General features: G+C 46.0%; 10 non-coding genes across 10 annotated transcripts; all 10 read right to left on the bottom strand.

Moving 5' to 3' along the window:
- Positions 1-1,475: 1,475 nt before the first annotated feature.
- LOC130319082 (U2 spliceosomal RNA) lies at positions 1,476-1,666 on the bottom strand. The gene has a single exon (XR_008865484.1). It is a non-coding gene; the product is annotated as a U2 spliceosomal RNA (small nuclear RNA).
- A 2,097-nt stretch (positions 1,667-3,763) lies between these two features.
- Positions 3,764-3,954, bottom strand: LOC130319081 (U2 spliceosomal RNA). The gene has a single exon (XR_008865483.1). It is a non-coding gene; the product is annotated as a U2 spliceosomal RNA (small nuclear RNA).
- A 2,092-nt stretch (positions 3,955-6,046) lies between these two features.
- LOC130319080 (U2 spliceosomal RNA) lies at positions 6,047-6,237 on the bottom strand. The gene has a single exon (XR_008865482.1). It is a non-coding gene; the product is annotated as a U2 spliceosomal RNA (small nuclear RNA).
- Positions 6,238-8,322: 2,085 nt separating this feature from the next.
- Positions 8,323-8,513, bottom strand: LOC130319079 (U2 spliceosomal RNA). The gene has a single exon (XR_008865481.1). It is a non-coding gene; the product is annotated as a U2 spliceosomal RNA (small nuclear RNA).
- A 2,097-nt stretch (positions 8,514-10,610) lies between these two features.
- LOC130319078 (U2 spliceosomal RNA) lies at positions 10,611-10,801 on the bottom strand. Its single transcript, XR_008865480.1, has one exon. It is a non-coding gene; the product is annotated as a U2 spliceosomal RNA (small nuclear RNA).
- Positions 10,802-12,893: 2,092 nt separating this feature from the next.
- Positions 12,894-13,084, bottom strand: LOC130319077 (U2 spliceosomal RNA). The gene has a single exon (XR_008865479.1). It is a non-coding gene; the product is annotated as a U2 spliceosomal RNA (small nuclear RNA).
- Positions 13,085-15,188: 2,104 nt separating this feature from the next.
- On the bottom strand, positions 15,189-15,379 carry LOC130319076 (U2 spliceosomal RNA). Its single transcript, XR_008865478.1, has one exon. It is a non-coding gene; the product is annotated as a U2 spliceosomal RNA (small nuclear RNA).
- Positions 15,380-17,475: 2,096 nt separating this feature from the next.
- LOC130319074 (U2 spliceosomal RNA) lies at positions 17,476-17,666 on the bottom strand. Its single transcript, XR_008865477.1, has one exon. It is a non-coding gene; the product is annotated as a U2 spliceosomal RNA (small nuclear RNA).
- Positions 17,667-19,764: 2,098 nt separating this feature from the next.
- On the bottom strand, positions 19,765-19,955 carry LOC130319073 (U2 spliceosomal RNA). Its single transcript, XR_008865476.1, has one exon. It is a non-coding gene; the product is annotated as a U2 spliceosomal RNA (small nuclear RNA).
- A 2,085-nt stretch (positions 19,956-22,040) lies between these two features.
- On the bottom strand, positions 22,041-22,231 carry LOC130319072 (U2 spliceosomal RNA). Its single transcript, XR_008865475.1, has one exon. It is a non-coding gene; the product is annotated as a U2 spliceosomal RNA (small nuclear RNA).
- Between the last annotated feature and the right edge of the window lie 265 nt (positions 22,232-22,496).

Raw genomic sequence — 22,496 nt, 5'->3', positions numbered from 1 at the left:
TCATAGCACTGTAGTTCTGAGGGTTCAAGATGGATGCAACAATCTCCTGTTGCTTCTATGAAGGCCGTAATAGACGACATCACCAAACAGCTCCATAGTCACATACACAGCAAAGGAGAGATGTTGTTTACACCTAGTGATGTCAGTGGTATTGAGTGACATCACAGCACAGTGCTAAGGCTCCTGGGCCTGGACACAGCAGCGGCTGCAATATCTCAACGGAGAATACGTTTATATCTATGTGTGTGTGTGCGCATATATATATATATATATATATATATATATATATATATATATTTCTCCGCCGAAATCACTTTTAAACCCATTTCCACCTTTTTTTCCCTTCTCTTCCTCTTACTTTTTTTTCACGTTTTTTTACGTTTTTCTCCTTTTCGCCTCTTTTCTGGGCGTATTATTCTTCTTTTTCTTCTTTTTTTTCGTCTAATGCATACCCCATCAGTGCAGCAATGCTTATTCAATACCGCCAGCAGATGGAGACACTGGGGGATAATTTTCTAAGGATTTATACTGATTTTTCCTGTCTGAATTTGTCGCACAGAAAGTTGCAGGCCAAATATGTGTGACATTTCTGCGACTTTAGCTTCTAGAGCATTTTTACAACATTATACATAGGTGCTGAATACATAAAAAGCGACTGTTCAGCGACAGACAAGTCGCATCGGCTGAAAGTAGGCCAGAATGTCAGTCCATGTTGGAGCAGGTTTAGATACAGTCTAAAGCATAGATCTCAAAGTCTGTGCACAGAATTTAGCAAGGGCCTCGCACCTTCTGATGCATCAGGTAGGTGCACAATAGCATAGCCTAACCCTCTGTACTTTGGTCTATATTGATGCGGGACATAGACAGCCAGCTGATGACCAATCCATTAGTGCAATGGATGGCTGGAAGCATTTGTCTTTGCCTTTGCAATACCACAGAAGCAATGCATGGTCAATGTACAGCAATGACACACCTGTGTGAACAGCCAGGAGACCCCCCCCCCCCCCCATGTTATGTTACATAGTTACATAGTTAGTACGGTCGAAAAAAGACATATGTCCATCACGTTCAACCAGGGAATTAAGGGGTAGGGGTGTGGCGCGATATTGGGGAAGGGATGAGATTTTATATTTCTTCATAAGCATTAATCTTATTTTGTCAATTAGGAACATTCAGCACCCACCCGCTATCAAGGCAGCTGCCTATCATGTCATGCCCTACCTGCACAGGTGTGCTGGCTACTCAAATGATCCAATTAAGGAGGCCATTTAGTCGGCAGCAGCAGAAGTCCTGTGCCTGGACGCTCCAACAGGGGCCAGACACAAGCAGAAGCAGAAGCAGCAGAAGCAGCAGCAGCACCACCTTTTGTTTTTTGGCTGCAGCAGCAGCAAGGCCCACAGGGCTGGCTAGCTGGCTAGCCAGCAAGCAAGCAGGTAGCAATGAAAGTAGGAATCTTTCTTTTTAACCCTGTAAGGGGGTGGTGCACTGTACCCGAAGATACTGCCATATCGGGTCAATGCATAGGGCGACGGAAGCAAGCTTCGAAATCGGCCCCCGTTCTCAAAAATCCATTTAATATATGGTCCCCAGATAGGGGACGTATCAGATATTAAACTGATAAGAACAGATACTACACTTGATCTTAGCCAAAAGGCCGAGAAGCGATAACCGTGAAAGGGGCGGGCCCAACAAGGTCCCCTTCATGGGCACTATCACTGCTTGCTGTCAGGGAGGCTGCCAGACAATTTTCCATGCACACTCTGGGCTGGGGGGCAGTCAACCACCAGTACACACAGCAGAACCTAAACCCATACCATTATTGCTAAGCAGCAAGACAGGGGCCCATTGCACTCCCACGGGGCCTTTTTAAATGCAATCCATAACCCGGATTTGCCAGGAACCCTTCTTACTCCTCCTACTTGCATGTGACACTGGGCTTAGGATCTGCATAGGAAACACACACACAAGCACACACCTACCTTTGTTGCCTGCAGATGCCTCCTTGGCTGTCCCCAAACGGTATCAAACCAACACCCACGGGAAGCTGTAAGCATAGAGGACATGCCTGCACCCCATTGGACTTAACTGTGTGGGTTAAATCCGGGTTATTTGACAACCTATGGCGGTGATGGTTCTGCTCAGGCAGAGCAGTGCTGATGCTCCTCATAAAGCTGTCGCTGCTGTGAAGGTTCTAGGTGACATCACAAATCCCTATGGTTACATACACAACAAAGCTGGGTTGTTGTTGTTTACACTCTGCAAGGCCTGTGGAAGTGAGTGACATCATAGCACTGTAGTTCTGAGGGTTCAAGATGGATGCAACAATCTCCTATTGCTTCTATGAAGGCCGTAATAGACGACATCACCAAACAGCTCCATAGTCACATACACAGCAAAGGAGAGATGTTGTTTACACCTAGTGATGTCAGTGGTATTGAGTGACATCACAGCACAGTGCTAAGGCTCCTGGGCCTGGACACAGCAGCGGCTGCAATATCTCAACGGAGAATACGTTTATATCTATGTGTGTGTGTGCGCATATATATATATATATATATATATATATATATATATATATATATATATATATATATATTTCTCCACCGAAATCACTTTTAAACCCATTTCCACCTTTTTTTCCCTTCTCTTCCTCTTACTTTTTTTTCACGTTTTTTTACGTTTTTCTCCTTTTCGCCTCTTTTCTGGGCGTATTATTCTTCTTTTTCTTCTTTTTTTTCGTCTAATGCATACCCCATCAGTGCAGCAATGCTTATTCAATACCGCCAGCAGATGGAGACACTGGGGGATAATTTTCTAAGGATTTATACTGATTTTTCCTGTCTGAATTTGTCGCACAGAAAGTTGCAGGCCAAATATGTGTGACATTTCTGCGACTTTAGCTTCTAGAGCATTTTTACAACATTATACATAGGTGCTGAATACATAAAAAGCGACTGTTCAGCGACAGACAAGTCGCATCGGCTGAAAGTAGGCCAGAATGTCAGTCCATGTTGGAGCAGGTTTAGATACAGTCTAAAGCATAGATCTCAAAGTCTGTGCACAGAATTTAGCAAGGGCCTCGCACCTTCTGATGCATCAGGTAGGTGCACAATAGCATAGCCTAACCCTCTGTACTTTGGTCTATATTGATGCGGGACATAGACAGCCAGCTGATGACCAATCCATTAGTGCAATGGATGGCTGGAAGCATTTGTCTTTGCCTTTGCAATACCACAGAAGCAATGCATGGTCAATGTACAGCAATGACACACCTGTGTGAACAGCCAGGAGACCCCCCCCATGTTATGTTACATAGTTACATAGTTAGTACGGTCGAAAAAAGACATATGTCCATCACGTTCAACCAGGGAATTAAGGGGTAGGGGTGTGGCGCGATATTGGGGAAGGGATGAGATTTTATATTTCTTCATAAGCATTAATCTTATTTTGTCAATTAGGAACATTCAGCACCCACCCGCTATCAAGGCAGCTGCCTATCATGTCATGCCCTACCTGCACAGGTGTGCTGGCTACTCAAATGATCCAATTAAGGAGGCCATTTAGTCAGCAGCAGCAGAAGTCCTGTGCCTGGACGCTCCAACAGGGGCCAGACACAAGCAGAAGCAGAAGCAGCAGAAGCAGCAGCAGCACCACCTTTTGTTTTTTGGCTGCAGCAGCAGCAAGGCCCACAGGGCTGGCTAGCTGGCTAGCCAGCAAGCAGGTAGCAATGAAAGTAGGAATCTTTCTTTTTAACCCTGTAAGGGGGTGGTGCACTGTACCCGAAGATACTGCCATATCGGGTCAATGCATAGGGCGACGGAAGCAAGCTTCGAAATCGGCCCCCGTTCTCAAAAATCCATTTAATATATGGTCCCCAGATAGGGGACGTATCAGATATTAAACTGATAAGAACAGATACTACACTTGATCTTAGCCAAAAGGCCGAGAAGCGATAACCGTGAAAGGGGCGGGCCCAACAAGGTCCCCTTCATGGGCACTATCACTGCTTGCTGTCAGGGAGGCTGCCAGACAATTTTCCATGCACACTCTGGGCTGGGGGGCAGTCAACCACCAGTACACACAGCAGAACCTAAACCCATACCATTATTGCTAAGCAGCAAGACAGGGGCCCATTGCACTCCCACGGGGCCTTTTTAAATGCAATCCATAACCCGGATTTGCCAGGAACCCTTCTTACTCCTCCTACTTGCATGTGACACTGGGCTTAGGATCTGCATAGGAAACACACACACAAGCACACACCTACCTTTGTTGCCTGCAGATGCCTCCTTGGCTGTCCCCAAACGGTATCAAACCAACACCCACGGGAAGCTGTAAGCATAGAGGACATGCCTGCACCCCATTGGACTTACCTGTGTGGGTTAAATCCGGGTTATTTGACAACCTATGGCGGTGATGGTTCTGCTCAGGCAGAGCAGTGCTGATGCTCCTCATAAAGCTGTCGCTGCTGTGAAGGTTCTAGGTGACATCACAAATCCCTTTGGTTACATACACAACAAAGCTGGGTTGTTGTTGTTTACACTCTGCAAGGCCTGTGGAAGTGAGTGACATCATAGCACTGTAGTTCTGAGGGTTCAAGATGGATGCAACAATCTCCTGTTGCTTCTATGAAGGCCGTAATAGACGACATCACCAAACAGCTCCATAGTCACATACACAGCAAAGGAGAGATGTTGTTTACACCTAGTGATGTCAGTGGTATTGAGTGACATCACAGCACAGTGCTAAGGCTCCTGGGCCTGGACACAGCAGCGGCTGCAATATCTCAACGGAGAATACGTTTATATCTATGTGTGTGTGTGCGCATATATATATATATATATATATATATATATATATATATATATTTCTCCGCCGAAATCACTTTTAAACCCATTTCCACCTTTTTTTCCCTTCTCTTCCTCTTACTTTTTTTTCACGTTTTTTTACGTTTTTCTCCTTTTCGCCTCTTTTCTGGGCGTATTATTCTTCTTTTTCTTCTTTTTTTTCGTCTAATGCATACCCCATCAGTGCAGCAATGCTTATTCAATACCGCCAGCAGATGGAGACACTGGGGGATAATTTTCTAAGGATTTATACTGATTTTTCCTGTCTGAATTTGTCGCACAGAAAGTTGCAGGCCAAATATGTGTGACATTTCTGCGACTTTAGCTTCTAGAGCATTTTTACAACATTATACATAGGTGCTGAATACATAAAAAGCGACTGTTCAGCGACAGACAAGTCGCATCGGCTGAAAGTAGGCCAGAATGTCAGTCCATGTTGGAGCAGGTTTAGATACAGTCTAAAGCATAGATCTCAAAGTCTGTGCACAGAATTTAGCAAGGGCCTCGCACCTTCTGATGCATCAGGTAGGTGCACAATAGCATAGCCTAACCCTCTGTACTTTGGTCTATATTGATGCGGGACATAGACAGCCAGCTGATGACCAATCCATTAGTGCAATGGATGGCTGGAAGCATTTGTCTTTGCCTTTGCAATACCACAGAAGCAATGCATGGTCAATGTACAGCAATGACACACCTGTGTGAACAGCCAGGAGACCCCCCCCCCCCCCCATGTTATGTTACATAGTTACATAGTTAGTACGGTCGAAAAAAGACATATGTCCATCACGTTCAACCAGGGAATTAAGGGGTAGGGGTGTGGCGCGATATTGGGGAAGGGATGAGATTTTATATTTCTTCATAAGCATTAATCTTATTTTGTCAATTAGGAACATTCAGCACCCACCCGCTATCAAGGCAGCTGCCTATCATGTCATGCCCTACCTGCACAGGTGTGCTGGCTACTCAAATGATCCAATTAAGGAGGCCATTTAGTCGGCAGCAGCAGAAGTCCTGTGCCTGGACGCTCCAACAGGGGCCAGACACAAGCAGAAGCAGAAGCAGCAGAAGCAGCAGCAGCACCACCTTTTGTTTTTTGGCTGCAGCAGCAGCAAGGCCCACAGGGCTGGCTAGCTGGCTAGCCAGCAAGCAAGCAGGTAGCAATGAAAGTAGGAATCTTTCTTTTTAACCCTGTAAGGGGGTGGTGCACTGTACCCGAAGATACTGCCATATCGGGTCAATGCATAGGGCGACGGAAGCAAGCTTCGAAATCGGCCCCCGTTCTCAAAAATCCATTTAATATATGGTCCCCAGATAGGGGACGTATCAGATATTAAACTGATAAGAACAGATACTACACTTGATCTTAGCCAAAAGGCCGAGAAGCGATAACCGTGAAAGGGGCGGGCCCAACAAGGTCCCCTTCATGGGCACTATCACTGCTTGCTGTCAGGGAGGCTGCCAGACAATTTTCCATGCACACTCTGGGCTGGGGGGCAGTCAACCACCAGTACACACAGCAGAACCTAAACCCATACCATTATTGCTAAGCAGCAAGACAGGGGCCCATTGCACTCCCACGGGGCCTTTTTAAATGCAATCCATAACCCGGATTTGCCAGGAACCCTTCTTACTCCTCCTACTTGCATGTGACACTGGGCTTAGGATCTGCATAGGAAACACACACACAAGCACACACCTACCTTTGTTGCCTGCAGATGCCTCCTTGGCTGTCCCCAAACGGTATCAAACCAACACCCACGGGAAGCTGTAAGCATAGAGGACATGCCTGCACCCCATTGGACTTACCTGTGTGGGTTAAATCCGGGTTATTTAACAACCTATGGCGGTGATGGTTCTGCTCAGGCAGAGCAGTGCTGATGCTCCTCATAAAGCTGTCGCTGCTGTGAAGGTTCTAGGTGACATCACAAATCCCTTTGGTTACATACACAACAAAGCTGGGTTGTTGTTGTTTACACTCTGCAAGGCCTGTGGAAGTGAGTGACATCATAGCACTGTAGTTCTGAGGGTTCAAGATGGATGCAACAATCTCCTGTTGCTTCTATGAAGGCCGTAATAGACGACATCACCAAACAGCTCCATAGTCACATACACAGCAAAGGAGAGATGTTGTTTACACCTAGTGATGTCAGTGGTATTGAGTGACATCACAGCACAGTGCTAAGGCTCCTGGGCCTGGACACAGCAGCGGCTGCAATATCTCAACGGAGAATACGTTTATATCTATGTGTGTGTGTGCGCATATATATATATATATATATATATATATATATATATATATTCTCCGCCGAAATCACTTTTAAACCCATTTCCACCTTTTTTTCCCTTCTCTTCCTCTTACTTTTTTTTCACGTTTTTTTACGTTTTTCTCCTTTTCGCCTCTTTTCTGGGCGTATTATTCTTCTTTTTCTTCTTTTTTTTCGTCTAATGCATACCCCATCAGTGCAGCAATGCTTATTCAATACCGCCAGCAGATGGAGACACTGGGGGATAATTTTCTAAGGATTTATACTGATTTTTCCTGTCTGAATTTGTCGCACAGAAAGTTGCAGGCCAAATATGTGTGACATTTCTGCGACTTTAGCTTCTAGAGCATTTTTACAACATTATACATAGGTGCTGAATACATAAAAAGCGACTGTTCAGCGACAGACAAGTCGCATCGGCTGAAAGTAGGCCAGAATGTCAGTCCATGTTGGAGCAGGTTTAGATACAGTCTAAAGCATAGATCTCAAAGTCTGTGCACAGAATTTAGCAAGGGCCTCGCACCTTCTGATGCATCAGGTAGGTGCACAATAGCATAGCCTAACCCTCTGTACTTTGGTCTATATTGATGCGGGACATAGACAGCCAGCTGATGACCAATCCATTAGTGCAATGGATGGCTGGAAGCATTTGTCTTTGCCTTTGCAATACCACAGAAGCAATGCATGGTCAATGTACAGCAATGACACACCTGTGTGAACAGCCAGGAGACCCCCCCCCCCCCCCATGTTATGTTACATAGTTACATAGTTAGTACGGTCGAAAAAAGACATATGTCCATCACGTTCAACCAGGGAATTAAGGGGTAGGGGTGTGGCGCGATATTGGGGAAGGGATGAGATTTTATATTTCTTCATAAGCATTAATCTTATTTTGTCAATTAGGAACATTCAGCACCCACCCGCTATCAAGGCAGCTGCCTATCATGTCATGCCCTACCTGCACAGGTGTGCTGGCTACTCAAATGATCCAATTAAGGAGGCCATTTAGTCAGCAGCAGCAGAAGTCCTGTGCCTGGACGCTCCAACAGGGGCCAGACACAAGCAGAAGCAGAAGCAGCAGAAGCAGCAGCAGCACCACCTTTTGTTTTTTGGCTGCAGCAGCAGCAAGGCCCACAGGGCTGGCTAGCTGGCTAGCCAGCAAGCAGGTAGCAATGAAAGTAGGAATCTTTCTTTTTAACCCTGTAAGGGGGTGGTGCACTGTACCCGAAGATACTGCCATATCGGGTCAATGCATAGGGCGACGGAAGCAAGCTTCGAAATCGGCCCCCGTTCTCAAAAATCCATTTAATATATGGTCCCCAGATAGGGGACGTATCAGATATTAAACTGATAAGAACAGATACTACACTTGATCTTAGCCAAAAGGCCGAGAAGCGATAACCGTGAAAGGGGCGGGCCCAACAAGGTCCCCTTCATGGGCACTATCACTGCTTGCTGTCAGGGAGGCTGCCAGACAATTTTCCATGCACACTCTGGGCTGGGGGGCAGTCAACCACCAGTACACACAGCAGAACCTAAACCCATACCATTATTGCTAAGCAGCAAGACAGGGGCCCATTGCACTCCCACGGGGCCTTTTTAAATGCAATCCATAACCCGGATTTGCCAGGAACCCTTCTTACTCCTCCTACTTGCATGTGACACTGGGCTTAGGATCTGCATAGGAAACACACACACAAGCACACACCTACCTTTGTTGCCTGCAGATGCCTCCTTGGCTGTCCCCAAACGGTATCAAACCAACACCCACGGGAAGCTGTAAGCATAGAGGACATGCCTGCACCCCATTGGACTTACCTGTGTGGGTTAAATCCGGGTTATTTGACAACCTATGGCGGTGATGGTTCTGCTCAGGCAGAGCAGTGCTGATGCTCCTCATAAAGCTGTCGCTGCTGTGAAGGTTCTAGGTGACATCACAAATCCCTTTGGTTACATACACAACAAAGCTGGGTTGTTGTTGTTCACACTCTGCAAGGCCTGTGGAAGTGAGTGACATCATAGCACTGTAGTTCTGAGGGTTCAAGATGGATGCAACAATCTCCTGTTGCTTCTATGAAGGCCGTAATAGACGACATCACCAAACAGCTCCATAGTCACATACACAGCAAAGGAGAGATGTTGTTTACACCTAGTGATGTCAGTGGTATTGAGTGACATCACAGCACAGTGCTAAGGCTCCTGGGCCTGGACACAGCAGCGGCTGCAATATCTCAACGGAGAATACGTTTATATCTATGTGTGTGTGTGCGCATATATATATATATATATATATATATATATATATATATATATATATTTCTCCGCCGAAATCACTTTTAAACCCATTTCCACCTTTTTTTCCCTTCTCTTCCTCTTACTTTTTTTTCACGTTTTTTTACGTTTTTCTCCTTTTCGCCTCTTTTCTGGGCGTATTATTCTTCTTTTTCTTCTTTTTTTTCGTCTAATGCATACCCCATCAGTGCAGCAATGCTTATTCAATACCGCCAGCAGATGGAGACACTGGGGGATAATTTTCTAAGGATTTATACTGATTTTTCCTGTCTGAATTTGTCGCACAGAAAGTTGCAGGCCAAATATGTGTGACATTTCTGCGACTTTAGCTTCTAGAGCATTTTTACAACATTATACATAGGTGCTGAATACATAAAAAGCGACTGTTCAGCGACAGACAAGTCGCATCGGCTGAAAGTAGGCCAGAATGTCAGTCCATGTTGGAGCAGGTTTAGATACAGTCTAAAGCATAGATCTCAAAGTCTGTGCACAGAATTTAGCAAGGGCCTCGCACCTTCTGATGCATCAGGTAGGTGCACAATAGCATAGCCTAACCCTCTGTACTTTGGTCTATATTGATGCGGGACATAGACAGCCAGCTGATGACCAATCCATTAGTGCAATGGATGGCTGGAAGCATTTGTCTTTGCCTTTGCAATACCACAGAAGCAATGCATGGTCAATGTACAGCAATGACACACCTGTGTGAACAGCCAGGAGACCCCCCCCCCCCCCCCCCCCATGTTATGTTACATAGTTACATAGTTAGTACGGTCGAAAAAAGACATATGTCCATCACGTTCAACCAGGGAATTAAGGGGTAGGGGTGTGGCGCGATATTGGGGAAGGGATGAGATTTTATATTTCTTCATAAGCATTAATCTTATTTTGTCAATTAGGAACATTCAGCACCCACCCGCTATCAAGGCAGCTGCCTATCATGTCATGCCCTACCTGCACAGGTGTGCTGGCTACTCAAATGATCCAATTAAGGAGGCCATTTAGTCAGCAGCAGCAGAAGTCCTGTGCCTGGACGCTCCAACAGGGGCCAGACACAAGCAGAAGCAGAAGCAGCAGAAGCAGCAGCAGCACCACCTTTTGTTTTTTGGCTGCAGCAGCAGCAAGGCCCACAGGGCTGGCTAGCTGGCTAGCCAGCAAGCAGGTAGCAATGAAAGTAGGAATCTTTCTTTTTAACCCTGTAAGGGGGTGGTGCACTGTACCCGAAGATACTGCCATATCGGGTCAATGCATAGGGCGACGGAAGCAAGCTTCGAAATCGGCCCCCGTTCTCAAAAATCCATTTAATATATGGTCCCCAGATAGGGGACGTATCAGATATTAAACTGATAAGAACAGATACTACACTTGATCTTAGCCAAAAGGCCGAGAAGCGATAACCGTGAAAGGGGCGGGCCCAACAAGGTCCCCTTCATGGGCACTATCACTGCTTGCTGTCAGGGAGGCTGCCAGACAATTTTCCATGCACACTCTGGGCTGGGGGGCAGTCAACCACCAGTACACACAGCAGAACCTAAACCCATACCATTATTGCTAAGCAGCAAGACAGGGGCCCATTGCAATCCCACGGGGCCTTTTTAAATGCAATCCATAACCCGGATTTGCCAGGAACCCTTCTTACTCCTCCTACTTGCATGTGACACTGGGCTTAGGATCTGCATAGGAAACACACACACAAGCACACACCTACCTTTGTTGCCTGCAGATGCCTCCTTGGCTGTCCCCAAACGGTATCAAACCAACACCCACGGGAAGCTGTAAGCATAGAGGACATGCCTGCACCCCATTGGACTTACCTGTGTGGGTTAAATCCGGGTTATTTGACAACCTATGGCGGTGATGGTTCTGCTCAGGCAGAGCAGTGCTGATGCTCCTCATAAAGCTGTCGCTGCTGTGAAGGTTCTAGGTGACATCACAAATCCCTTTGGTTACATACACAACAAAGCTGGGTTGTTGTTGTTTACACTCTGCAAGGCCTGTGGAAGTGAGTGACATCATAGCACTGTAGTTTTGAGGGTTCAAGATGGATGCAACAATCTCCTGTTGCTTCTATGAAGGCCGTAATAGACGACATCACCAAACAGCTCCATAGTCACATACACAGCAAAGGAGAGATGTTGTTTACACCTAGTGATGTCAGTGGTATTGAGTGACATCACAGCACAGTGCTAAGGCTCCTGGGCCTGGACACAGCAGCGGCTGCAATATCTCAACGGAGAATACGTTTATATCTATGTGTGTGTGTGCGCATATATATATATCTATATATATATATATATATATATATATATATATTTCTCCGCCGAAATCACTTTTAAACCCATTTCCACCTTTTTTTCCCTTCTCTTCCTCTTACTTTTTTTTCACGTTTTTTTACGTTTTTCTCCTTTTCGCCTCTTTTCTGGGCGTATTATTCTTCTTTTTCTTCTTTTTTTTCGTCTAATGCATACCCCATCAGTGCAGCAATGCTTATTCAATACCGCCAGCAGATGGAGACACTGGGGGATAATTTTCTAAGGATTTATACTGATTTTTCCTGTCTGAATTTGTCGCACAGAAAGTTGCAGGCCAAATATGTGTGACATTTCTGCGACTTTAGCTTCTAGAGCATTTTTACAACATTATACATAGGTGCTGAATACATAAAAAGCGACTGTTCAGCGACAGACAAGTCGCATCGGCTGAAAGTAGGCCAGAATGTCAGTCCATGTTGGAGCAGGTTTAGATACAGTCTAAAGCATAGATCTCAAAGTCTGTGCACAGAATTTAGCAAGGGCCTCGCACCTTCTGATGCATCAGGTAGGTGCACAATAGCATAGCCTAACCCTCTGTACTTTGGTCTATATTGATGCGGGACATAGACAGCCAGCTGATGACCAATCCATTAGTGCAATGGATGGCTGGAAGCATTTGTCTTTGCCTTTGCAATACCACAGAAGCAATGCATGGTCAATGTACAGCAATGACACACCTGTGTGAACAGCCAGGAGACCCCCCCCCCCCCCCATGTTATGTTACATAGTTACATAGTTAGTACGGTCGAAAAAAGACATATGTCCATCACGTTCAACCAGGGAATTAAGGGGTAGGGGTGTGGCGCGATATTGGGGAAGGGATGAGATTTTATATTTCTTCATAAGCATTAATCTTATTTTGTCAATTAGGAACATTCAGCACCCACCCGCTATCAAGGCAGCTGCCTATCATGTCATGCCCTACCTGCACAGGTGTGCTGGCTACTCAAATGATCCAATTAAGGAGGCCATTTAGTCAGCAGCAGCAGAAGTCCTGTGCCTGGACGCTCCAACAGGGGCCAGACACAAGCAGAAGCAGAAGCAGCAGAACCAGCAGCAGCACCACCTTTTGTTTTTTGGCTGCAGCAGCAGCAAGGCCCACAGGGCTGGCTAGCTGGCTAGCCAGCAAGCAGGTAGCAATGAAAGTAGGAATCTTTCTTTTTAACCCTGTAAGGGGGTGGTGCACTGTACCCGAAGATACTGCCATATCGGGTCAATGCATAGGGCGACGGAAGCAAGCTTCGAAATCGGCCCCCGTTCTCAAAAATCCATTTAATATATGGTCCCCAGATAGGGGACGTATCAGATATTAAACTGATAAGAACAGATACTACACTTGATCTTAGCCAAAAGGCCGAGAAGCGATAACCGTGAAAGGGGCGGGCCCAACAAGGTCCCCTTCATGGGCACTATCACTGCTTGCTGTCAGGGAGGCTGCCAGACAATTTTCCATGCACACTCTGGGCTGGGGGGCAGTCAACCACCAGTACACACAGCAGAACCTAAACCCATACCATTATTGCTAAGCAGCAAGACAGGGGCCCATTGCACTCCCACGGGGCCTTTTTAAATGCAATCCATAACCCGGATTTGCCAGGAACCCTTCTTACTCCTCCTACTTGCATGTGACACTGGGCTTAGGATCTGCATAGGAAACACACACACAAGCACACACCTACCTTTGTTGCCTGCAGATGCCTCCTTGGCTGTCCCCAAACGGTATCAAACCAACACCCACGGGAAGCTGTAAGCATAGAGGACATGCCTGCACCCCATTGGACTTACCTGTGTGGGTTAAATCCGGGTTATTTGACAACCTATGGCGGTGATGGTTCTGCTCAGGCAGAGCAGTGCTGATGCTCCTCATAAAGCTGTCGCTGCTGTGAAGGTTCTAGGTGACATCACAAATCCCTTTGGTTACATACACAACAAAGCTGGGTTGTTGTTGTTTACACTCTGCAAGGCCTGTGGAAGTGAGTGACATCATAGCACTGTAGTTCTGAGGGTTCAAGATGGATGCAACAATCTCCTGTTGCTTCTATGAAGGCCGTAATAGACGACATCACCAAACAGCTCCATAGTCACATACACAGCAAAGGAGAGATGTTGTTTACACCTAGTGATGTCAGTGGTATTGAGTGACATCACAGCACAGTGCTAAGGCTCCTGGGCCTGGACACAGCAGCGGCTGCAATATCTCAACGGAGAATACGTTTATATCTATGTGTGTGTGTGCGCATATATATATATATATATATATATATATATATATATATATATATATATATATATATATATATATTTCTCCGCCGAAATCACTTTTAAACCCATTTCCACCTTTTTTTCCCTTCTCTTCCTCTTACTTTTTTTTCACGTTTTTTTACGTTTTTCTCCTTTTCGCCTCTTTTCTGGGCGTATTATTCTTCTTTTTCTTCTTTTTTTTCGTCTAATGCATACCCCATCAGTGCAGCAATGCTTATTCAATACCGCCAGCAGATGGAGACACTGGGGGATAATTTTCTAAGGATTTATACTGATTTTTCCTGTCTGAATTTGTCGCACAGAAAGTTGCAGGCCAAATATGTGTGACATTTCTGCGACTTTAGCTTCTAGAGCATTTTTACAACATTATACATAGGTGCTGAATACATAAAAAGCGACTGTTCAGCGACAGACAAGTCGCGTCGGCTGAAAGTAGGCCAGAATGTCAGTCCATGTTGGAGCAGGTTTAGATACAGTCTAAAGCATAGATCTCAAAGTCTGTGCACAGAATTTAGCAAGGGCCTCGCACCTTCTGATGCATCAGGTAGGTGCACAATAGCATAGCCTAACCCTCTGTACTTTGGTCTATATTGATGCGGGACATAGACAGCCAGCTGATGACCAATCCATTAGTGCAATGGATGGCTGGAAGCATTTGTCTTTGCCTTTGCAATACCACAGAAGCAATGCATGGTCAATGTACAGCAATGACACACCTGTGTGAACAGCCAGGAGACCCCCCCCCATGTTATGTTACATAGTTACATAGTTAGTACGGTCGAAAAAAGACATATGTCCATCACGTTCAACCAGGGAATTAAGGGGTAGGGGTGTGGCGCGATATTGGGGAAGGGATGAGATTTTATATTTCTTCATAAGCATTAATCTTATTTTGTCAATTAGGAACATTCAGCACCCACCCGCTATCAAGGCAGCTGCCTATCATGTCATGCCCTACCTGCACAGGTGTGCTGGCTACTCAAATGATCCAATTAAGGAGGCCATTTAGTCAGCAGCAGCAGAAGTCCTGTGCCTGGACGCTCCAACAGGGGCCAGACACAAGCAGAAGCAGAAGCAGCAGAAGCAGCAGCAGCACCACCTTTTGTTTTTTGGCTGCAGCAGCAGCAAGGCCCACAGGGCTGGCTAGCTGGCTAGCCAGCAAGCAGGTAGCAATGAAAGTAGGAATCTTTCTTTTTAACCCTGTAAGGGGGTGGTGCACTGTACCCGAAGATACTGCCATATCGGGTCAATGCATAGGGCGACGGAAGCAAGCTTCGAAATCGGCCCCCGTTCTCAAAAATCCATTTAATATATGGTCCCCAGATAGGGGACGTATCAGATATTAAACTGATAAGAACAGATACTACACTTGATCTTAGCCAAAAGGCCGAGAAGCGATAACCGTGAAAGGGGCGGGCCCAACAAGGTCCCCTTCATGGGCACTATCACTGCTTGCTGTCAGGGAGGCTGCCAGACAATTTTCCATGCACACTCTGGGCTGGGGGGCAGTCAACCACCAGTACACACAGCAGAACCTAAACCCATACCATTATTGCTAAGCAGCAAGACAGGGGCCCATTGCACTCCCACGGGGCCTTTTTAAATGCAATCCATAACCCGGATTTGCCAGGAACCCTTCTTACTCCTCCTACTTGCATGTGACACTGGGCTTAGGATCTGCATAGGAAACACACACACAAGCACACACCTACCTTTGTTGCCTGCAGATGCCTCCTTGGCTGTCCCCAAACGGTATCAAACCAACACCCACGGGAAGCTGTAAGCATAGAGGACATGCCTGCACCCCATTGGACTTACCTGTGTGGGTTAAATCCGGGTTATTTGACAACCTATGGCGGTGATGGTTCTGCTCAGGCAGAGCAGTGCTGATGCTCCTCATAAAGCTGTCGCTGCTGTGAAGGTTCTAGGTGACATCACAAATCCCTTTGGTTACATACACAACAAAGCTGGGTTGTTGTTGTTTACACTCTGCAAGGCCTGTGGAAGTGAGTGACATCATAGCACTGTAGTTCTGAGGGTTCAAGATGGATGCAACAATCTCCTGTTGCTTCTATGAAGGCCGTAATAGACGACATCACCAAACAGCTCCATAGTCACATACACAGCAAAGGAGAGATGTTGTTTACACCTAGTGATGTCAGTGGTATTGAGTGACATCACAGCACAGTGCTAAGGCTCCTGGGCCTGGACACAGCAGCGGCTGCAATATCTCAACGGAGAATACGTTTATATCTATGTGTGTGTGTGCGCATATATATATATATATATATATATATATATATATATATATATATATATATTTCTCCGCCGAAATCACTTTTAAACCCATTTCCACCTTTTTTTCCCTTCTCTTCCTCTTACTTTTTTTTCACGTTTTTTTACGTTTTTCTCCTTTTCGCCTCTTTTCTGGGCGTATTATTCTTCTTTTTCTTCTTTTTTTTCGTCTAATGCATACCCCATCAGTGCAGCAATGCTTATTCAATACCGCCAGCAGATGGAGACACTGGGGGATAATTTTCTAAGGATTTATACTGATTTTTCCTGTCTGAATTTGTCGCACAGAAAGTTGCAGGCCAAATATGTGTGACATTTCTGCGACTTTAGCTTCTAGAGCATTTTTACAACATTATACATAGGTGCTGAATACATAAAAAGCGACTGTTCAGCGACAGACAAGTCGCATCGGCTGAAAGTAGGCCAGAATGTCAGTCCATGTTGGAGCAGGTTTAGATACAGTCTAAAGCATAGATCTCAAAGTCTGTGCACAGAATTTAGCAAGGGCCTCGCACCTTCTGATGCATCAGGTAGGTGCACAATAGCATAGCCTAACCCTCTGTACTTTGGTCTATATTGATGCGGGACATAGACAGCCAGCTGATGACCAATCCATTAGTGCAATGGATGGCTGGAAGCATTTGTCTTTGCCTTTGCAATACCACAGAAGCAATGCATGGTCAATGTACAGCAATGACACACCTGTGTGAACAGCCAGGAGACCCCCCCCCCCCCCCCCCATGTTATGTTACATAGTTACATAGTTAGTACGGTCGAAAAAAGACATATGTCCATCACGTTCAACCAGGGAATTAAGGGGTAGGGGTGTGGCGCGATATTGGGGAAGGGATGAGATTTTATATTTCTTCATAAGCATTAATCTTATTTTGTCAATTAGGAACATTCAGCACCCACCCGCTATCAAGGCAGCTGCCTATCATGTCATGCCCTACCTGCACAGGTGTGCTGGCTACTCAAATGATCCAATTAAGGAGGCCATTTAGTCAGCAGCAGCAGAAGTCCTGTGCCTGGACGCTCCAACAGGGGCCAGACACAAGCAGAAGCAGAAGCAGCAGAAGCAGCAGCACCACCTTTTGTTTTTTGGCTGCAGCAGCAGCAAGGCCCACAGGGCTGGCTAGCTGGCTAGCCAGCAAGCAGGTAGCAATGAAAGTAGGAATCTTTCTTTTTAACCCTGTAAGGGGGTGGTGCACTGTACCCGAAGATACTGCCATATCGGGTCAATGCATAGGGCGACGGAAGCAAGCTTCGAAATCGGCCCCCGTTCTCAAAAATCCATTTAATATATGGTCCCCAGATAGGGGACGTATCAGATATTAAACTGATAAGAACAGATACTACACTTGATCTTAGCCAAAAGGCCGAGAAGCGATAACCGTGAAAGGGGCGGGCCCAACAAGGTCCCCTTCATGGGCACTATCACTGCTTGCTGTCAGGGAGGCTGCCAGACAATTTTCCATGCACACTCTGGGCTGGGGGGCAGTCAACCACCAGTACACACAGCAGAACCTAAACCCATACCATTATTGCTAAGCAGCAAGACAGGGGCCCATTGCACTCCCACGGGGCCTTTTTAAATGCAATCCATAACCCGGATTTGCCAGGAACCCTTCTTACTCCTCCTACTTGCATGTGACACTGGGCTTAGGATCTGCATAGGAAACACACACACAAGCACACACCTACCTTTGTTGCCTGCAGATGCCTCCTTGGCTGTCCCCAAACGGTATCAAACCAACACCCACGGGAAGCTGTAAGCATAGAGGACATGCCTGCACCCCATTGGACTTACCTGTGTGGGTTAAATCCGGGTTATTTGACAACCTATGGCGGTGATGGTTCTGCTCAGGCAGAGCAGTGCTGATGCTCCTCATAAAGCTGTCGCTGCTGTGAAGGTTCTAGGTGACATCACAAATCCCTTTGGTTACATACACAACAAAGCTGGGTTGTTGTTGTTTACACTCTGCAAGGCCTGTGGAAGTGAGTGACATCATAGCACTGTAGTTCTGAGGGTTCAAGATGGATGCAACAAGCTCCTGTTGCTTCTATGAAGGCCGTAATAGACGACATCACCAAACAGCTCCATAGTCACATACACAGCAAAGGAGAGATGTTGTTTACACCTAGTGATGTCAGTGGTATTGAGTGACATCACAGCACAGTGCTAAGGCTCCTGGGCCTGGACACAGCAGCGGCTGCAATATCTCAACGGAGAATACGTTTATATCTATGTGTGTGTGTGCGCATATATATATATATATATATATATATATATATATATATATATATATATATATATTTCTCCGCCGAAATCACTTTTAAACCCATTTCCACCTTTTTTTCCCTTCTCTTCCTCTTACTTTTTTTTCACGTTTTTTTACGTTTTTCTCCTTTTCGCCTCTTTTCTGGGCGTATTATTCTTCTTTTTCTTCTTTTTTTTCGTCTAATGCATACCCCATCAGTGCAGCAATGCTTATTCAATACCGCCAGCAGATGGAGACACTGGGGGATAATTTTCTAAGGATTTATACTGATTTTTCCTGTCTGAATTTGTCGCACAGAAAGTTGCAGGCCAAATATGTGTGACATTTCTGCGACTTTAGCTTCTAGAGCATTTTTACAACATTATACATAGGTGCTGAATACATAAAAAGCGACTGTTCAGCGACAGACAAGTCGCATCGGCTGAAAGTAGGCCAGAATGTCAGTCCATGTTGGAGCAGGTTTAGATACAGTCTAAAGCATAGATCTCAAAGTCTGTGCACAGAATTTAGCAAGGGCCTCGCACCTTCTGATGCATCAGGTAGGTGCACAATAGCATAGCCTAACCCTCTGTACTTTGGTCTATATTGATGCGGGACATAGACAGCCAGCTGATGACCAATCCATTAGTGCAATGGATGGCTGGAAGCATTTGTCTTTGCCTTTGCAATACCACAGAAGCAATGCATGGTCAATGTACAGCAATGACACACCTGTGTGAACAGCCAGGAGACCCCCCCCCCCCCATGTTATGTTACATAGTTACATAGTTAGTACGGTCGAAAAAAGACATATGTCCATCACGTTCAACCAGGGAATTAAGGGGTAGGGGTGTGGCGCGATATTGGGGAAGGGATGAGATTTTATATTTCTTCATAAGCATTAATCTTATTTTGTCAATTAGGAACATTCAGCACCCACCCGCTATCAAGGCAGCTGCCTATCATGTCATGCCCTACCTGCACAGGTGTGCTGGCTACTCAAATGATCCAATTAAGGAGGCCATTTAGTCAGCAGCAGCAGAAGTCCTGTGCCTGGACGCTCCAACAGGGGCCAGACACAAGCAGAAGCAGAAGCAGCAGAAGCAGCAGCAGCACCACCTTTTGTTTTTTGGCTGCAGCAGCAGCAAGGCCCACAGGGCTGGCTAGCTGGCTAGCCAGCAAGCAGGTAGCAATGAAAGTAGGAATCTTTCTTTTTAACCCTGTAAGGGGGTGGTGCACTGTACCCGAAGATACTGCCATATCGGGTCAATGCATAGGGCGACGGAAGCAAGCTTCGAAATCGGCCCCCGTTCTCAAAAATCCATTTAATATATGGTCCCCAGATAGGGGACGTATCAGATATTAAACTGATAAGAACAGATACTACACTTGATCTTAGCCAAAAGGCCGAGAAGCGATAACCGTGAAAGGGGCGGGCCCAACAAGGTCCCCTTCATGGGCACTATCACTGCTTGCTGTCAGGGAGGCTGCCAGACAATTTTCCATGCACACTCTGGGCTGGGGGGCAGTCAACCACCAGTACACACAGCAGAACCTAAACCCATACCATTATTGCTAAGCAGCAAGACAGGGGCCCATTGCACTCCCACGGGGCCTTTTTAAATGCAATCCATAACCCGGATTTGCCAGGAACCCTTCTTACTCCTCCTACTTGCATGTGACACTGGGCTTAGGATCTGCATAGGAAACACACACACAAGCACACACCTACCTTTGTTGCCTGCAGATGCCTCATTGGCTGTCCCCAAACGGTATCAAACCAACACCCACGGGAAGCTGTAAGCATAGAGGACATGCCTGCACCCCATTGGACTTACCTGTGTGGGTTAAATCCGGGTTATTTGACAACCTATGGCGGTGATGGTTCTGCTCAGGCAGAGCAGTGCTGATGCTCCTCATAAAGCTGTCGCTGCTGTGAAGGTTCTAGGTGACATCACAAATCCCTTTGGTTACATACACAACAAAGCTGGGTTGTTGTTGTTTACACTCTGCAAGGCCTGTGGAAGTGAGTGACATCATAGCACTGTAGTTCTGAGGGTTCAAGATGGATGCAACAATCTCCTGTTGCTTCTATGAAGGCCGTAATAGACGACATCACCAAACAGCTCCATAGTCACATACACAGCAAAGGAGAGATGTTGTTTACACCTAGTGATGTCAGTGGTATTGAGTGACATCACAGCACAGTGCTAAGGCTCCTGGGCCTGGACACAGCAGCGGCTGCAATATCTCAACGGAGAATACGTTTATATCTATGTGTGTGTGTGCGCATATATATATATATATATATATATATATATATATATATTTCTCCGCCGAAATCACTTTTAAACCCATTTCCACCTTTTTTTCCCTTCTCTTCCTCTTACTTTTTTTTCACGTTTTTTTACGTTTTTCTCCTTTTCGCCTCTTTTCTGGGCGTATTATTCTTCTTTTTCTTCTTTTTTTTCGTCTAATGCATACCCCATCAGTGCAGCAATGCTTATTCAATACCGCCAGCAGATGGAGACACTGGGGGATAATTTTCTAAGGATTTATACTGATTTTTCCTGTCTGAATTTGTCGCACAGAAAGTTGCAGGCCAAATATGTGTGACATTTCTGCGACTTTAGCTTCTAGAGCATTTTTACAACATTATACATAGGTGCTGAATACATAAAAAGCGACTGTTCAGCGACAGACAAGTCGCATCGGCTGAAAGTAGGCCAGAATGTCAGTCCATGTTGGAGCAGGTTTAGATACAGTCTAAAGCATAGATCTCAAAGTCTGTGCACAGAATTTAGCAAGGGCCTCGCACCTTCTGATGCATCAGGTAGGTGCACAATAGCATAGCCTAACCCTCTGTACTTTGGTCTATATTGATGCGGGACATAGACAGCCAGCTGATGACCAATCCATTAGTGCAATGGATGGCTGGAAGCATTTGTCTTTGCCTTTGCAATACCACAGAAGCAATGCATGGTCAATGTACAGCAATGACACACCTGTGTGAACAGCCAGGAGACCCCCCCCCCCCCCCCATGTTATGTTACATAGTTACATAGTTAGTACGGTCGAAAAAAGACATATGTCCATCACGTTCAACCAGGGAATTAAGGGGTAGGGGTGTGGCGCGATATTGGGGAAGGGATGAGATTTTATATTTCTTCATAAGCATTAATCTTATTTTGTCAATTAGGAACATTCAGCACCCACCCGCTATCAAGGCAGCTGCCTATCATGTCATGCCCTACCTGCACAGGTGTGCTGGCTACTCAAATGATCCAATTAAGGAGGCCATTTAGTCAGCAGCAGCAGAAGTCCTGTGCCTGGACGCTCCAACAGGGGCCAGACACAAGCAGAAGCAGAAGCAGCAGAAGCAGCAGCAGCACCACCTTTTGTTTTTTGGCTGCAGCAGCAGCAAGGCCCACAGGGCTGGCTAGCTGGCTAGCCAGCAAGCAGGTAGCAATGAAAGTAGGAATCTTTCTTTTTAACCCTGTAAGGGGGTGGTGCACTGTACCCGAAGATACTGCCATATCGGGTCAATGCATAGGGCGACGGAAGCAAGCTTCGAAATCGGCCCCCGTTCTCAAAAATCCATTTAATATATGGTCCCCAGATAGGGGACGTATCAGATATTAAACTGATAAGAACAGATACTACACTTGATCTTAGCCAAAAGGCCGAGAAGCGATAACCGTGAAAGGGGCGGGCCCAACAAGGTCCCCTTCATGGGCACTATCACTGCTTGCTGTCAGGGAGGCTGCCAGACAATTTTCCATGCACACTCTGGGCTGGGGGGCAGTCAACCACCAGTACACACAGCAGAACCTAAACCCATACCATTATTGCTAAGCAGCAAGACAGGGGCCCATTGCACTCCCACGGGGCCTTTTTAAATGCAATCCATAACCCGGATTTGCCAGGAACCCTTCTTACTCCTCCTACTTGCATGTGACA

The sequence above is a fragment of the Hyla sarda genome, unplaced genomic scaffold (assembly GCF_029499605.1).
Source record: "Hyla sarda isolate aHylSar1 unplaced genomic scaffold, aHylSar1.hap1 scaffold_2099, whole genome shotgun sequence".
NCBI classification, from domain to species: Eukaryota; Metazoa; Chordata; class Amphibia; order Anura; family Hylidae; genus Hyla; species Hyla sarda.
The sequence above is the reverse complement of the archived record's forward strand: the minus strand, read 5'-3'. Positions and strand labels throughout refer to the sequence as shown.